The sequence below is a fragment of the Acipenser ruthenus genome, chromosome 3 (genome assembly GCF_902713425.1).
Source record: "Acipenser ruthenus chromosome 3, fAciRut3.2 maternal haplotype, whole genome shotgun sequence".
Lineage (NCBI taxonomy): Eukaryota > Metazoa > Chordata > Actinopteri > Acipenseriformes > Acipenseridae > Acipenser > Acipenser ruthenus.
Genome location: NC_081191.1, coordinates 46949549 through 46955548, shown reverse-complemented (window position 1 = coordinate 46955548; position 6000 = coordinate 46949549). Strand labels below are relative to the sequence as shown.

General features: G+C 40.8%; 1 long non-coding RNA gene across 1 annotated transcript in view; it reads left to right on the top strand.

Moving 5' to 3' along the window:
• The first annotated feature begins 421 nt into the window (after positions 1-421).
• The window catches only part of LOC117394351 (uncharacterized), a 52102-nt gene continuing 46523 nt past the window's right edge, over positions 422-6000 (top strand). Inside the window, exon 1 of the long non-coding RNA XR_009319727.1 lies at positions 422-533. This is a non-coding gene — a long non-coding RNA (uncharacterized LOC117394351). The remainder of the gene's footprint in view (positions 534-6000) is intronic.

Sequence of the window (6000 nt, the reverse complement as noted above, 5' to 3'; positions counted from 1 at the left end):
GCAAACAATTAAATTAAACCAATGTGCATTTATTAACCCCCTCCCTGCTATCTTACACCACCTTAGTATAATCAAATAGAGCTGGTGTTACATATTAAAAACAACTCTCATATATACACATATACTTGTATTATATTATAGCAAGGATTCTGTGAACTTTGGTCCATCTGACTTGTCAGAAAAAGGAGGAGTTGGAAAAAGAGAGCAATGCAATCATGTTTCAATGTTTCTTGGCAAGAAGTTATATTTAATCAGTTTTGAAAAAGGAGTTGAACAGATCCTTCTAGAATGTATCATTAACTTATAGATAATAAATGTCAGGGCCAAGTGATGATTAGATTTACTTGAGACCTGATGTATTCAGTGGAGGGAAAATCCTATAAAAACCTAGTTAAAACCCCAGTCAAGTACCGCTCAATTTGCTAACTACAAGGTGTGTGGTCCATGCTCTGAAGATCTCTGAAAAACAGATTTCTGCCTTTTGAAGACATTTCTTATTTTTCAATATATCCTACACTACACTATACTGGAAGGTAAGCATATATTTGAATTGAATATCTCTTATATTGATGCATTGCTATAAGGTATAGAAATTATGATTTAGTCTTAATAGAGTGATATATATTGAATGTTCTAGAATTTAGCGGTGGGCATTTTTAGCTTTTTGCATATTATAGCCTAAGAGCTAAATATATGATAACCATATTTGTATTACTATATTGAAGTATTTATGCTGTTAAACCTGTAAAGGCACCAGATCACCTGGACTGCTTATTACTTGGGATTTGTGGTGGTCTGTGCAACCAACCAATCCAATTTTCAACATAAGCATTTAATAAACTGAAAAGAGCACTACTACTGCTCTGATTCATTAAAACTTCAAATTAAATAAGTCTGTGATTTTCTTTATTATTAAAAAGTCAGCTGGGTACGTTGCGAGCCCAGTGCACGACCAAAACCACTACAGGAGTATGAAACATCTTTATGTCCTCCTGAATGTCTCCCCTGAGTTTAAGAGTGTGCTCCGAGCATATACATAAATAAAAAGAGTGCGTTGCGAGAATTCTTGACACTAACATTTTCTGCTCCCTCCCCAGTTGAATTTGAATCCCTCAAGCTAGTAATCATGGCCTCTTCTGCACCCTTTCCCCAGACTGAGAAAACTCCAAGCGTGGTCCCTTCCCTTAAAGTTTGTGATTCGGGAGTCAAGTTCACTAAACAAACAGGCAATTTGCCTCAAACTGACCTCCCTACGCTGCAAGCCACAAGCACACTGTACTTATTAGTAACATTATTACAAGGTTCTAACAAGCCTTCAGTTTCTTCAATATTTACAGCACCTTCCACTTTACCAGTAACAAATATTTCCATTCTGGAAGGAATGACTGTGTCATGCATTACTACAACTTTACATACTTCCCCAACCCCACCCCTGAAGATAAGAGGAATCTGTTTACAGATTAAGTACAGGTATTGTTTGGCATGTCAATCACAGGTCCATACTAAACAAGAAAATCAGTTCCTACTATTGCACATTGATCAGCATCGCTAGCAAACTACAAAGTCCCAGGTTAAGTGCAGGCTGTCGATTTGCATCACTGTAGACCACAGGCCCAGTATGGTAAGGTACCGTCCATTCGCTAACTTGATAGTGCCATAGAATGGTTTCAAAGTTACTTGCTTACCTTGGGTAGCATCCCTCCATACCTTTTCATATACCACGGAAATCTAGGTACCTGAATCCAGCATAACTTCACAAAGTAAACCAGAAATCGTGCAAGCCAAATAAATCCCACTTCCAGAGGTACTGGAAGCTATTCTGGCCTGCTGCACTGGGACTTTTTCCGACTGGCTGTGCTGCTGTACATGCTGAGTGTTGTCGTCCGCCGACGAGTATGGGCAATCCCTCTTCAAATGCTTTTGGCATCCACAATTCCAGCAGGCCTTGGCGTTGTTTGGTCGTGGTCTCGCCACTCCGTAATTGTTGTATCTCCGATTTTGTGTAGAATCTTGGGAATAGGGCTCCCCAGCTGCCCTCGGTCTAGCTGTCTGTCCTGATGCAGCTGATGACTACTTCTCAGCAAGTTGTTTCATTTCAGTTTGCAACTGAGAAACACTTTCACACAGTGTCTCGACCACCCCTTTTAAAACTGCAACAGTGTCCTGTTCAGGGGGCTTTGAAGCTTCTCTTGCTCCGCAAATGTTTGCTTTTTTTGCAAATTTAGTTCTCTGATCTGTTCCAGTTCTAATGCCAATTAATGGCATCTTCCAGTGTTTTTGGCTTTCCGCTGCGCAATTGCACCTGAATTTCGCCACTGCCCACGTAAGTAATAAAGTGGTCCCAGGCTTGCGAATCTCAAGTGTTCAAATCATACTCTGGATATGCTTTTACAACTAGCTGGCGCACATCATATCCAAAATCTTTGATGCACTCACCTGGCTTGCGTTTATGACCCAGGAAAGCTGCACGGCTCCAATCTGCATGTGCTGTAGGCTCAAACTGCTGTTTCAGTGCGTCTCAGTTTTTTGTAATCTTTTTTCACCTTCGGTGGTAAACCGCTGTAAAAGTCCCTCGCATGCCCCTTCATGAGTAACAAAAGAAAACTTAAGCTGTCCACTTCATTCCACCTTTTCACCTTGGCAGCCAGTTCGAACTGTTCGACCCAAATGATCCAGTCTCCGTCTGCTCCTGCAAACAATTCAGGTAAAAACACAGGCCAATTCATCTTTCTCTCCCGGGGAGCTGCTGCCGCTAGAGCCGCTGGTGCAGGGGCCTGTGCCGCCACTGGTGCTGGTTTCCATCCATTTCACTTTTGTCCAAGGTTGCTGCTGGTGTCAATTATGAACACACCAGCCACTGTGTTGTAAAGATCCTGCTTCTCTGGTGTTGTAAATCCCGCTTCTCTTTTGTTGTAAATGCCATTTCAACTTTTGATGGCTTGAGGCATTCATTAGATAGGATTTCAAAGCACATCACACATTTTGGGTAATCAAGGCCGTCTTTCTTCGTAATGCAAGAAAACCCAAACTGAATGTACTCAGCATCATATTTTTGAGATTTAGATTTTGATGCCTTCACTGAGGATGGCTGCTCGTTTGTACAGGTGGTACTTGTGGCACTGGTACTCATGGAAGCATCATTGCATTTGTTTTCTTCCTCAGGCTCATTTCGTTGGCATTTCAGAAACCGCTCCATTTTGACTGTTATACTCTGTCGAGTTCTCACTGTACAAGTGCAGAAGTGGAAGCGTGGGGAGAAAATATATCTACAAGTTGAATGAAAAAATATATAATTTTTTTATTTTTTTGTATTGTATTGCAATAAATTCTGCTTTATATTTAATTGTCTCATTATGTAAATTGCATTAATATAGCTGTTTATCCATCCATCCATCCATTATCGATCCGCTTCTCCTGGTGAGGGTCGCGGCTATAGTTGTTTTTAAATTGTAATTGCAATTCACCCCGCTTTTGTGATAATGGTACATACTCTAAGCATGAAACAAGCAACCAGGGACATCAAAGTACAGCAGTGTGGAGTAGTGGTTAGGGGTCTGGACTCTGGACCGAAGGGTCGTGGGTTCAATCCCAGGTGGGGGACACTGCTACTATACCCTTGAGCAAGGTACTTTACCTCGATTGCTCCAGTAAAAACCCAACTGTATAAATGGGTAATTGTATGTAAAAATAACGTGTAAAAAATAATGTAATTGTATGTAAAAATTATGTGATATCTTGTAACAATTGTAAGTCGCCCTGGATAAATAATAATGTGCGGGGGCAAGAGTTTTAATTTTTCTTTATTTAACTTTTAAGATTTGCTTTTAAATATTTCACACAATTTTCTTTTGTTCAGTAATTTTACATATTTGCTGCAGACCCCCTGAAGCTTCGCCACAGACCCCAGTTTAGGAACCCCTGGTTTAGACAACACACAACTAGGTAGCAATATATAAATCTCCTCTGATTACACCTACCAAGCATTTCAACCCGTGTCCTCTTGTATCTGAAAGTACGTCCCATTTTCGGCCTTCCACGTCTGCATTTATCTGGAGTTATCTTCAGTGCACTTCTGATGTCAACTTGATCTTGTTTTTGGCAACAGTGGTAGGCTCTTCTGAAATTGGCCTTTATGTGGAAGTGGTTTGTATTGAGAGTTCACTTTGAGGAGTCTTCAGTGTTGCCATTTGACTTTCAGTGGCAGCCCTTGTAAGTGACGTAGCACTGCTTGATTTCTCAGAAACATATTGTCTATTGCTGATCGGTGGAGGCAAAAATGTTGAACTTTTCACTATCTTGAATGTCCTCTACCACCATTTCCTTGTTAAGTTTCCAATAGTTTAAGATGGTTTTCAAGAACTTATACTTCTTCTGATATTCGTCACCAGCACAAGCAGAGACAAGTGTTGCTAGTTCCATTGCAGTTGGATACACTCATTTGAATTGGTCATTGGAGTTCAGACTTTTGCCATCAGTGTGTGTAGAAATGGGGGAGACATTTACTTTTTCTGTGTAGATTTCATGGTTTCCTGTTTGAAAATCCACATTACATTTTAACCATCTTGGATGCATCAGAGATGTATCACAAATAGGAGCACATTTGTACTTCCTACAGTACAAAATATGGGCACAAGGGAGACCGTAATTTACAGTAAAAGTGCAAGTGCAGGTGTTCATCTGTTTACCAAAAGAATAATTTACAATTACAGTAAATGCTGAAATTATACCCATCATCAACAATACTCAAATCAGAAGTAACAGACTTGTCAAGCTGATGCATTACCAGCTGACATGATCTGTCAGACAGCATTTTTGATAGTTCCATAGCTGTATCAGAGGGCCTTTGTGTGTCCACAAAGAGTGATCTGGTCTGTTCTGCATGACGGAAATCATTTTCACTTTCCTGCACTTTAACAAATGCAATCAACTCACTGAAGGCTTCAGATATTCCCATGCTGGAATTGACACATTTCTTTAGCTTCTGATTATGGCTTTCCAATTTATTGTTTGTATTATTACCCATTGTAGCCAGTCCCTTTCTGTACAAGTGAGCCTACTTCTCAGATTGGGCAGCCCAGTTTGTCAGAAAATACTGCACAAACTCTTGTGAAGGACACTCACCTTTTAGTTTTTGTAGCAGAACACTGTAATCCTGCAAAGTTGGGCTGTAGAGTATTGACTTCAATAGTGCAAGGAGATGTTGTTTTTGTTCTTTGCTCACAGTAAGCTCTGCAATTTTTGTTTTCCAGTGCTTGATAACGTGAAATGTACACAACAGTAACTTTGCATCAGGAAACTCCGTTTTTTAACAATTTAATTTCCACAAAATCTTTGTCCAGTACAAAAAACATAATATCCTTCCAGCTGTCATTGTGCTTTTAAAACAAAGCAATTAGCTAGCTCAAGTTTCTGTCTGTCTGTGACACGGATGGTGAGTGTGGTGTGGTGAAATTAACATTGACAACAAGGGTTTACTCCCAAAAATGTTATTTATATATGAAAACTAAAGTAATTACAAAATAAAGCAGGTTGCACAACACAGTGGGTTGCAGTCCCAAACAATAACAAAACAATAACACTCCTGTACCTCAATCCTCCGTGCACAAAACTGTGCTCTGTGGTCATGCTGGATGTGGTCCAAGTGTCTGTGCTCCGCTGTTCAATGCAGTGCTGTGCAGTGATGTGGTGAAGTGCGGTTGTGAGCTGGCTCCGTGGCTGCAGCTCCCGTTTTCCGTCTCACTCCTCTGCAACAACAAACAAATAAAAAACAACCAATACAGGCTCCGGCTGTATAGCTCGTTTCAGCGTAAGGGGGCCGTACTCATGCAACTGCATCCCCTTTGTACCACCAAACTCCTCCCTGCAACCAGCCCATTGCCATGGTCGCTGCCAGACCTGTATCTGATTGCAATGGAGTTGTTTAGAGTACTTGCAGATACGCACTTTCCCAAGATGGCCGACTTCCAGTTTCCGCCCACCGCCGAGTCAACCTGTCTATGA